Below are 12,891 nucleotides of genomic sequence, written 5' to 3'. Positions count from 1 at the left end.
GACAAAATTTTTCTTTCTTCAATTCCCGACTCTCCCTACCAGTGCCTTGGGCTTTCTTTCTGCTACGCCCTCCCAACCCGAGCTTCCCCGGGATTACAAACTCCTCCCTCCTTTTATCCAAGCTTGGGGGGCCCTAGAAAAACAATCTTATCTTTCCTCTGTATTGATTGGGGGGGACAACTTGATTCATTATGGGATTGGGTCCCGGCCTGAAGACCCCGTGGACCAGATAATAGATGAGTTCAATCACCCCGGGTCGCAGGCTGGTAAAGTATTATCTTACCATTATTTCTCTTTATGTATCTTTCACATGCTTGATCATATGACATGCTGTTTTTGTAATGCAGCCGAGGACATGATCAGGGCGAGTTTCCAGGAGGCCGCGGCCAAGAGAAAGGCCGAACAAAAGAAAGCCCGGGCTGAGAAAAAAGCTCGGGAAACTCAAGAAGAGGAAGAACGCCAAGCCCGGGAAACTGAAGGACAGGGGGACGAAACATAAATGATGGTTCGGGAGGAACCCATTCTTTCCCAGGAAGAATCCACCGTCCCAGCTACCGAAGAGGATCCAGCTCCTCTTAATCAGCGAAAGAGGAAAGGCCATCCAGGAGCCTGTGGTGGTAGTAGAGGATGAAGTCGAGGAGGTCGTCCGGTCTCCTTCTATGACAGGTTCTTCTACCGGGTCCTCTAGGAGAAGGCCTTGGGTTATCCCCAACATCTTTGGGGAAGATATCAGCGCGGACCTTCTTAAAATGATCCGGGGCCTTCTTCGTCCTGACGAGGTGGCACACCTTCAGGGACTCCATCCCAACATGCTTCTCTGCGAAGGAACGTCCCGGGTTTTTTCTGTAAGTTCAGGAAATTGTAACCCCCCCTTTTTTCTTTTCTCTCCCCTTCTTTCTTTTTTTTTTTCGTAAGCTTTGTAGCTTTATCCCCAAGTTTGAACAATATTTTCAGGGCCTGCAGATGCTCTTATATTATTACGAGCGAGTAGCTAACGTAGCTAAAGGGGCCAATGCTCGGGCTACCTCGGCCCAGGAGACGCATGCTAAACTCCAAGAGAAGGTGGGCCGTTTGAGCGAGCTTCACGAGCATGTGTTGGCTTGGGAGAGGGCTGTCTGGGAGCAACAAATGGATCTGATACGGGCGGAGCTGGCAGTGGCCCGAGCAGAGACACAAGCGTTAAGGGAGGAAGCCAAGTCCTCCCGTGTTCGAGCTGATGGTCTCCAGGCTGCCGTATCCCTTCTTAAGACTGCTCAGAAGGAGCAGATGACCAACTTTTTAAAATCTCCTGAGTTTAAGCTGATGTTGGCTAAGAAGGCCTTCCTGTACTTTGAACAGGGCTTCAACAAGTGCCTGGAACAATTCGAGGAGGCGGGTTTGGTTCCAGCTGACCGGGAAGATTTTCCAGGTTTAGAGAAGGCAGCAGCCTCTCTCCCAGACGAGGAGGAGGAGCTGAACAAGGAGCAGGATCCCAAATAAACCCAGTTTTTTTTTTTTACCCCGCGTTCCGGGCACTTTGTAAATATCTTCTTTGTTAATGTGATCTCTTCATCGCATTTGATAACGGCTTCCCCGATATTCCCCGCATTATCTCAAACTTTGTATTAACTCTGAATTTCATCAATCATTAACCGATAATTTTCTTTTTCCAAAACAAAAACCTGCGGGACCGATACAACATTAATCTTTACTAACATCGATAGGCGACCAGGGTACGGGTTTCTGGACTTGGCAGATAACCGGGGTACGGGTCCCTGGACCAAGGTATAGGTCCCTGGATTTGAAAGTATAACTGGGGTACGGGTCCACCGGGCCAGGGTACGGGTCCCTGGACTTGAAAGTATAACCAGGGTACGGGTCCACCGGGCCAGGGTACGGGTCCCTGGACTTGAAAGCATAAACGGGGTACGGGTCCACCGGGCCAGGGTACGGGTCCCTGGACTTGAAAGTATAACCGGGGTACGGGTCCACCGGGCCAGGGTACCGGTCCCTGGATTTGAAAGTATAACCGAGGTACGGGTCCACCGGGCCAGGGTACGGGTCCATGGGCTTTGAAATATTTGAACGCTTTCTCGAACAATCTTTTTATTTGATGTAGAAATCAGTAGATACAAGTATTTTCTACACATAATATCTCTTTAAATGAAAAGCATTCCATGGCCTCTTGAGAGTTTGTCCCAGAGAATCTTCAAGATAATAAGCTGCACCAGAACTGATTCTTTGAATTATTTTGAAGGGTCCTTCCCATTTTGCTTCCAATTTCCCTACATCGCCCACCGGTTTCACCTTTTTCATGACCAAATCCCCTATCTGAAAGTTTCACGCCCGAACATTCTTATTATAGAATTTCATTACCCGGCTACGATAAGCTTCCATTCAAATGCTAGCTCTGTCTCGCCTTTCTTCAACCAGATCAAGTTCAATGGCCCGGGACTGATCATTGTGATTCGGGTAGGATTCTATCCGAATAGAAGATTGTCCGATCTCCACTGGCAGGACTGCTTCTGAACCATAGACAAGGCTATAGGGTGTTTCCCGAGTAGATGATCGAGGAGTAGTTCGGTAAGCCCATAAGACACTTGGCAATTCCTCCACCCAATCTTTTCCTTTCCCATGGAGCCGGGCCTTCAGTGCTTGTACGAGGATCCTGTTAGTTACTTCCGTCTGGCCATTAGCCTGAGGGTAGGCTACCGAGGTGAAGGATTGAATAATCTTCATTTCATGACACCAGGAGGTGATCTTTTTTCCCTGGAATTGTCTTCCATTGTCGGAAATTAGTTTCCTAGGGATGCCATATCTGCAAACAATGCTTTTCCAAAGAAATTTCATAACTTCGTCTTCGGTAATCCTGGCTAATGGTTCAGCTTCCACCCACTTGGAGAAATAATCAATAGCCACTAGAAGAAATTTTTTTTGTGCCCGGGCCATGGAGAAGGGGCCCACTATATCTAGACCCCATTGATCAAAAGGGCATGAGGCAGAGATTGGTTGCATACTTGCAGTTAAGCGATGGTGAAAATTGGAATGGTGTTGACAACCCTGGCATTTTTGGACTAGTCTGGCGGCATCTTGATTCATCCGGGGCCACCAAAATCCTGCTAATATGGCTTTCCGAGACAGGGCTATCCCTCCCAAGTGTTCTCCACAGCATCCTTCATGAATTTTCCGGAGGATGTACTTCACTTCACTTTCTGAGACACATTTCAATAGAGGACCCAGGTATGATCGCATGTAAAGAGTGTTGTTCAATAGAGTGAACCTGGGTGCTTGCTTCTTTATCTTTAAAGCCTGAACTCGGTCAATCGGAAGCTTGGCATGGACTATGTATTCAATCAGGGGGGTCATCCATGAAGTTATTTGGGTAGGTGATGCCTCATCAACAGATAGTACCAATCGGGTAAAACACATGATTTCCCGGGTACTTACTTCGGACATAGAAGCGGCTAACTTGGCCAGACTATCAGCTTCCCCATTCTCTCCCCGGGGGATTTGTTCAATGCTCCAGTCGGTAAAAGTGGCAGCTCGGGCTGTTATGAGTTTCAAGTATTTGAGTATTTTTTCATCTTTGGCCTCGTAAGCACCCTTAATTTGTTGTGCCACTAACTGAGAATCAGAGTAAATAATAACTCGGGAGGCTCCAACTTCTTGGGCGGCTTGTAATCCTGACAAAACAACTTCATATTCAGCTTCGTTATTTGTAATCCGGGAATCGATTCTCAGGGCCAATTTTATCTTTTCTCCGAATGGGGCGACTATGACCACTCCAACTCCGCATCCGGATAGATTTGAAGCGCCATCAACGAAGACTCTCCATACTTCCTCCTCTGTCGGTTGGATCATTTCTATCAAGAAGTCTGTCAGAGCCTGAGCTTTGATAGCGGCCCGGGGTTACTCAATGTCGTATTCCCCCAGCTCTATTGTCCATTTGACCATTCTTCCTGAGACTTCCGAATGTGTCATTATTCTTCCGAGTGGAGAATTGGTGAGGACCACTATCGGATGAGACAAAAAGTATGGCCTCAATTTTCGGGCAGTCATTACCAGGGCTAGAGCTATTTTTTCCACTTCACTATACTTCAACTCTGTTCCTCGGAGGGCGTGACTAACATAATACACGGGCCTCTGATCTGTCCTTTCTTTCTTGATGAGAACAGAACTCACAGCATGTTCAGTGGCAGACAAATAAATCCACGGCTTTTCCCCCGGCTCCGGTTTTACCAGAACAGGTAACTCGGATAAGTGTTTTTTCAAGTCTTGGAAAGCCTGTTCGCACCCTTCATTCCAACCAAACTTCTGGGCCTTTCTGAGGACTTGAAAAAAAGGATAGCTCCGGTGAGTAGATCGAGAGATGAATCAGGACAAAGCAGCAATCCTCCCGGTCAATTTCTGTACATCCCGAGTAGATTGAGGGGAGGGCATGTCAATCACAGCTTTTATCTTTTCCGGGTTGACTTCAATTCCTCTGTCTGTAACCATGAAACCCAGAAACTTTCCACTCTTGACCCCGAACACACATTTGGCCGGGTTGAGCTTAATCTCATACTTTTCCAACGTGGCAAAAGTCTCTGTCAAATCATCAATAAAACCAGACATTTCTCGAGTCTTAATCAAGATATCATCCACATATACCTCGATATTCCTGCCTATCTGCTTTTGGAAGACGACTCATTAGGCGTTGGTATGTGGCCCCGACATTCTTTAATCCAAATGGCATGACCACATAGCAAAAGGTGCCCCCAGAAGTGATGAAGCTGGCCTTATCTTGATCTTCTCGGGCCATGGGGATTTGGTGATAACCCTGATATGCATCCATGAAACTAAGTAACTCGAAGCCGGAAGTTGAATCCACCAACTGATCGATTCGAGGAAGTGGGTAACAATCCTTCGGGCAAGCTTTGTTCAGATCCCGGAAATCTACACACATCCTCCACTTCCCTGTGGCTTTAGGAACAAGGACCACATTAGAGAGCCATGTGGGAAATTGGACTTCCCGATGTGGCCGGCTCCCAACATTTCCTTCACCTACTCTTCTATGATTTTGTCTTTTTCGGGCCCGAAGTGCCTTTTCTTCTGTTTATAGGTCGGGATCCAGGGATGATGTTTAATTTGTGCTCGGCTACTTTGGGTGATTTTCCAACAAGTTCCTGTTGGGACCACGCAAAAATAGAGATATTAGCTCTTAAACAGGCTAGGAGTTTTACCCGGGTGGAGTCTTCCAGGTCTCAGGCCACTCGAATACTTTTTCCTGGTTTTATTTCGACCACCTCTTGCTCATCCTCTGCAACACAATTTACTTCATTCCCTTCTACCTCCTTTGCTCCCTGAGCCACTTTCTTTCCCCTGTACTCCCTTCTCGCCCTTTTCTGATCTACTCGGATTGTTTCACCATAGCATTTTCTAGAAGAGGGTTGGTCTCCCTTAACCTCTCCCACATGCCCACGTATAGGGAACTTGATCTTCTGGTGATAAGTGGAGGCTACAGCTCTCATCTCGTTCATAGCTGGCCTTCCAAGGATTACGTTATACGAAGATGGGGCATCTACTATGGTGAAAACTGTCATAACTGTCTTTCTCAAATCTCCACTTCCAAGTGTTAGGGGTAGAGTGATTTCCCCTTCAGGGTATACAGCATGACCGGCAAAGCCGAACAGAGCAGTCGCAACTACTTCCAGCGGATATTCATGTAAATCCATCTGGACCAGGGCTTCCTTGAAAATAACATTAACAGAACTCCCATTATCCACAAAAACTCTCAACACGTCATAATTAGCGACCCGGGCCTGAATGACCAGAGCATCATTATGAGGTAGGCTGACTCCTCTGAGGTTTTCCGGGCCAAAACTAATAACCAGCTCACTTCGATCCCTCCCCTCAACTTCTAAGCACACTCTTCTACCCCTTGCTTTCCTGGCTCGGTTGGAATCACCATCAGTAGATCCTCCCGAAATCATTTTGATCACTCCCCGGATAGGGGGAAGGTCTTTTCGTTCCACTTGTCTGTTTTTTTCTTCCCGAGAATTCCCTTCTGTTCTCCTGCTTCCACTGGGGATGTCAGCCGATCTCCTAGGAACATTCGGTCCAGGTCGTCGCGATACCCAGGGCGGAGACCTGGGCTCCTCCCGAGTAGGGCGAAATTCCGGCTCAGTATGCTTCTTAAATCCCTTCCTTAGGGATCGGCATTCATTCGTGTTGTGGGAGCACTCTTTATGTTGGGTGCAATATCCGACCTTCTCTGATCGGACCGGCCGGACTGTGAGATTAGGGAGTGGGGCCACATCCGAGCAGCATTCTTGAACCTCCATACCCCGGGCATTTCTCAGGGGAACATGAGAAAGATGCCCGGAACCATTCCTCTTGTTACTTCTTTCCTCAGGCCTGACAGCCCGGTCTCCCCTTGCTCTCTTCAATGCTTCTCTCTTCTGGTGCTGGGTTTCTTCCATATTGATGTACTTTTCTGCCCGGGACAAAAGATCTTCGAAATCTCCGGGCAGTTTTTTGGTGAGGGAGCGGAAGAAATCCCCTTCTAGCAATCCTTGCGTGAAAGCAGTAGTTTTCGTCTCGGACGCGCAAGCAGGCACGTCTAAGGCTACTCGGTTGAATCTTTTGATATAAGCTCTTAGAGTATCCTCCTGGCGCTGCTTTACCTCGTATAGGCTAAAGGCGGTTCTTTTATATTTCTTGCTACTGCTGAACTGATGTAAGAACACCTTCTGAAAATCTTCGAAAGAAAGAATACTCTGAGGAGCTAAACCCTCGAACCACCTTTGAGCCGAGTCATATCAGAGTGGTTAGAAACACTTTGCATTTAATTTGGTCCCCATAACAATGCAAGATAGCCATGTTTTCGAAATGAGCGAGGTGCTCTTCGGGGTCAGAACTCCCATCGTAGTCCTTGATTTTTGCCGACTTGAAATGCCCGTGTAATGGTTCCCGAACAATGATGTCAGAAAATGGGCAACTTTTTGCAACTGGAGCGCTGCCTTTAGAACCAACATACCCCTCTAACACTTTCACTTTTTTCCTCAATTCTTCCAATTCTTCCGCAACAGTGGGAGACTTAGAATCCGCACTTGATTCCCCCTCCTCATTCCCTTCTCTCTTCCCTTCGCGGCTGTTCACGTTGTGGGTCGGGATGAATGGCATGGTGAGAAGTGGCCTTCTCTGCCGTGGCCATCTTAAAAGCATCAGTTATAATCTTCTGTAACTCCTCGGGTGTTAAATGAATGGTAGGCTGAGGACCATTAGGGGGAAGACCACCAGCACCAGAGATACGAGTGTTGTTTTCTCCCTGAACATGAGTGTTGTTTTCTCTCTGAACTCGGGAAGTGTCTTGATTTGCTGTTCTTCTGGTAGGAGCCATATCAACGTCTTAGAACTCAGAATTTCCCACAGACGGCGCCAATGTTGTAACCCGGGCGAAACGGACGAGTCGGGTCAGGAACTCTGCCGGGTAAACTATCAAGATATTGAAGGAAATAGGAGTTAGACGCTGGACTTGGATTGTAACTTTTCGAGCTCCTTGAAGGATCTGTGAACAAGAAAATAACCACGTGAATGGGCGCCGGAGGGGAGTCCAGCGTGGCCACTCCGATGCTTAAGTCAGCAGGGTACTCAAGCAATAAAACCAATGTAGCCAAGTGATGGCTGTGATAATGAGAGTATTAAATGTGAATTAATATCTGAAAGATAGTAAATGCAAGTAAAGAACTTGATATTTATAGTAGAAGATACAATGATGACCTCGTTTTTCGTGTGAGAGCATTAATTATAATAGGGTGGCTGGTTATACCCTATTGTTCTGACATGTCAAATCGCACACTTGTCACATCCAGGCCACTTGATTTATTGGCCACTTGTAATAATGTCAGAGATAAATCGGCTATAAACACTGTTTATTCGGCGGCATTAAATACTTCACTCATATCGAAGTGCTCAGGGTGAGGTATTCCTCGGGATTCCTTATAAGAACATAAGTGTATAACTTCTCAGGGAGGTTATGTTTCGGGTGCTCTCGTGGCCTGACCTCTGATTGACCGGCCCTTCCGTGGGTTCTTCCAGCCATCTTCTCGTTATCCCGGGTAATTTCATGACTCGGGTGCCGATCCATCCGATTACTTTATTGGTATGGTCAGAACCTTTTATTCTCCTGACCCGGGCACTAACCATGGATATTATCCATGACCCGGGAAGTCCCAGAGTTTATCTATTGTGGGGACCCGGACGCTAATCATGTTCTTAATCATCATGGGGACTAATTAATCAATTAGTATAAATAGGGTCTAAAATTTTTTTTTGTTTTTAAAATACAAAGCGGAAACGTAATGTAATTCAATTCAAATTACATACTAAACATAAGTATACAAATCTTGTATTATCAACAAGAATTCAACTAGGTTCAACTATATCTCAGTGCTGAATCCTAAGTTGCTTCGAAGCCCGGATCTCCACGCTATCTAGTCCAGCCTCTTTCTCTTCTTGACCCTGATCCTATCCCACCTGTTGCCATGCACACATACAGACAAGACAACAGCCGGATAACTCCGGTGAGAATTACATTCTCAGTATAAATCATGTATACATGCAATCATAAAACAATATAAAAGCATATAACAGATATGTCTAACATGTATTCAAATCAGAATATAAATCCATATCAAGAATAAATCCTATTATAAACATGTATCATCATCAGGAACATAAATCAATATGTACCACATTCAGGAACATAATCAACATCAATCAATATAACTGTCAATTAGACTCGTGACTCCACATTTAAGACTAGACTCAATCCTAGTCTAGGGATCCCGGTTTCCAGAAGTTAGCATTCCCATATCGACCAACAGTAATAGAAAAGACTCCAGTTTTATCCACGTCGATAGGGTATCGATCACCAGTAATAGAAGAAATACCAATTCTATCCACATCGATATGGTATCGATCACCAGTAATAGAAGCAGCTCGTATTCTATCCACATCGGTATAGTATCGATCACCAGTAATAGAAGAACTCCAATTCTATCCACATCGATATAATATCGATCACCAGTAATAGAAGAAGTTATGATTCTATCCACATCGATGTGGTACCGATCACCAGTAATAGAAGAAGAAGCTCCAATTCTATCCACATCGATATAATATCGATCATCAGTAATAGAAGAAGTTATAATTCTATCCACATCGATAGCCAAACATCCGGTGACACACTTTGGCACTATCGCCAATACACTATCTTGTGACATCGTGCAATGTGCCCGTGGCGATCCCACCACTATCAGGCACTTCTGTGACAAGATTACTCGTCTAATACCTGCTGTCTATAAATCAAGAGAACAAGTACATCAATCAAATCAATACAATAAGGTAAAGTATGTGATTTAGGGAAACTCGAGCCAAACCTCACTCGAGTTGTGCAATCCCAACTCAACATTAATTTATACCTTTATCTTCTCGGTCCGACGAAGACGAAGTATCGAAGTCAACTCTGTCCATACCCAAATCTGATAATGACAATCGAATAGATACAATATCAGTATATAACTCAGTTCAACACCTGTTCTGATCAATACTCAAATCAAAACATAATCTGATCAATGCCCATCGACATATGATATCACAATACCATCTAAATCAATACCGAATCTGATCAATATCAATCAACTGATCTTTCGACGGCATAACAATACAGTCTCGATAACCCCGTCAATTCCAACACCACAGATATAATACTAGAACTCATAATCAATATTGGTGCAACTCATAATTTCAATAACAACACCAATCTGATATCGAATCTCAATCAACTCAACTCTAAAATTCATAACAATTACATAACCAGTCTGTTTCTTAATCTGACTTCGATTCTATGATGTCTACTATGTCAAGAACATCATATATGAATTTCATTCAATTCTGGAAATATCATAATTTCAAGACATATCAAAAGGTAACAAAACTTACGTCCAATTGTAGCCTGCGTTGATAGGAACACAGTATTGAAGTCGTATTTAAAATCAGACGAACGGATTTCTCGTAAATCGAATTCTAAAATCAAGAAGTAAAACTTCCCCTCAATTCTCGATTTATCCTTATTAACGTTTGTATGTAAATATATATACATAACTCGTGCAAGATAGAAACGTGGCATGTTCTTGTTCTGCATGACTCGCGCATATGCGCGCTCAAAGTCCGCGCATATGCGCCGAAAGCCTTATCCAGCTACTGGACTACTCGCGCATATGCGCGCACATATGTCGCGCATATGCGCGAGACCTACTGTCTCGTGCCTCCCCTTACTCGCGCATATGCGCGCCTTCTGCCGCGCATGTGCGCGAACCTTTCTGCCCTGCTCGCGCATATGCGCCGTTCATGTCGCGCATATGCGCCGAGCACTCCACTAGGCTACTGGACACCTCGCGCATATGCGCGCCCTCACGCCGCGCATATGCGCGGAGTCTTCTGTCAAAACCGCGAATGTGTGCGCACCAACTCGCGCATGTGCGCGCATGACATTTCCTTCGCACATATTTCGCGTCTGTTCTCATCTTTCCTGGTCCACTCCGTTCCGTCTATAATCACTTCAATTAATTAAGAAATCATCCCAGAATAATATCAGATTACGGTAAATACACCCAAATCAGTTCAGATTACGGTAATCAAATTCTCGGGCCTTACATTTCTCCCCCTCTAAGATATGATTTTGTCCTCGAAATCACAGGCAATCAATTCAGATAAGGAAGAAATGTATACTAAAGGTTACTTCAGAAAATTCATTCTATCAAACCATTCTGATAAAATTACTTGCAAATATTGGCTATACAACACTCGTATATATCAATCAACAGCTCATACCAAATCATTATCATTAGCTGTTATCAAATGCAATCTCAAATATCCCGTAATATCATTCCCATTCAGAGGAAATCCGCAGTACTCATTGTACAATACCTTGACTAGAGCTATCTCGATACTCATCTAATAGCTATTAGTGTACAATAATTCATAAAGTGACAAGACATCAGGTCATTAGTGCTAAAATCCAGCACTATAGTTCCTGGATATCCTCCAGTATCTAGATAGTTCGCTCCGACTATCCGTCAATCTATAAACCATAGATATAAATCATACTATACATTCTGTCAACAGTTTAAAATCAACCAAAAATCACGGTATAATATAGTTAACTCTGGCATTCAATACCATCTGACCCCTTTTCTGACATACCTCTCAGTCGTCTTGTCATATCTGTACGTCATCCTGTACAATATAACATCCGCAGATTTGAACAATCGTTCAATCATAACCACATCCTGGTACATTCTTGGCACAATTTCGGTAAATATCACCAGATCCATAGAGTTATACTCCTATTTCTATTCAGGAATCGATAATCTGTATAACCAATTTCCTGGTTTCTATCTTCCTGTCTTCATCTGTCAACGATTTAGACATTTCAATACAAATTCTGACAAAACTGATTTCATTTGTTTATATCAAAACTGTCCGTTCGTATTATCACATATCTCGTGTTACCAGAATAATACTGAATCTACTACTGTGTGCCTCTGACAATACCTGTCATTTCAAATTCGAAATATCTGGCACAAACAGATCAGCTAATTATATAAAATAAAGTATTACCTACCTGGTATTCTGATTAACACACTGTTCTGACTATCGAAATCAAGTTCTAAACAATCTGATCACTGTCTCAACTGTGCTACAATCAATCAGTATACTATCTTCAGATATCACAGCCTCTGAATACAATCTGTTGCAATCTGGATTCATAGCCGCATAATTCTGTATACAACAATCTAAGTTCCCAGAATATTCAATACAAATTTCAACTGTTCGATTCCATCAATCATACGCTGCGAATATATCAAGATCTCATAGATAAAACGAGCATAAGGTCATCAGAACACTTCGGAACACAGGATTTATCAACCCATATACAGAACTGAAGTATTTCTCAGAGAAACACATAATCAGATGTAACTCTAACTCTTAGGCAGTAAATCTTCTAACTGACATTTCAGTTCTTTCAATTCCATCAAGATCATTCTGTACAGAAGTCTAAAATGAAATCCATACCTGATATTAAATCAAGGTTGAAATCACTCTCCCTGATATAAGACAAATCCGGAATTTAATCTGGAACGACTATAGCAACTCTCCTGCTACTGACAAATCATTCTCAGATAGGCTCAACTTTAGTAATCAACTGAATACATAAGGAATTACTCCATTCTTTCCGATAATCATCGAATCATACATAATACGGATATCAAGGAATTCAAAATCGAGAATCCTTACCGTATATCATTCGTTCATCGGCCATTTCAGGTCCGAATCTTACCATCTTCTGGCAAGAATCTATAATAGTTATGTACTTGTCAGCATATTAATATCAATAATGTAATCAGAATCAGATAACACAAGTACAATACCATCTAATTCAATCTCATTCTCTTTTCACTGCAGTACACAATATATCACAGAATTCACTGATATCAATTCCTTTCCCCCAAAAGGTACAAGGATCAATACTACAGTAATACAGACCCAGCAGGTAGAATATATATCAATACAACTCTGTCAAAGATAATCGTAGGGAATGCATTAATATATATCAATACAGATGCAACATAATCATAAAAGATTATTACCTGCCACTATATCATCACGTGTGTCCTGGGTCTGTTCCTCGATCACTACCACTAGGTGATTCTGCTCCCTGAAATCTTCGGGGACCTCTCTGTGGACAGACTCTAGCAAAGTGTCCCTGCTGTTTACAGATATTTCACCTACCAGTCACTCCCTGGCACTGCTCCATGGGATGTCTCCCTCCGCCAGTCCTGCAATAAACTCCAGTATAACTCGGGC

This window comes from Primulina tabacum, chromosome 1 (genome assembly GCF_025594145.1).
Source record: "Primulina tabacum isolate GXHZ01 chromosome 1, ASM2559414v2, whole genome shotgun sequence".
Classification (NCBI taxonomy): Eukaryota; Viridiplantae; Streptophyta; class Magnoliopsida; order Lamiales; family Gesneriaceae; genus Primulina; species Primulina tabacum.
The sequence above is the reverse complement of the archived record's forward strand: the minus strand, read 5'-3'. Positions refer to the sequence as shown.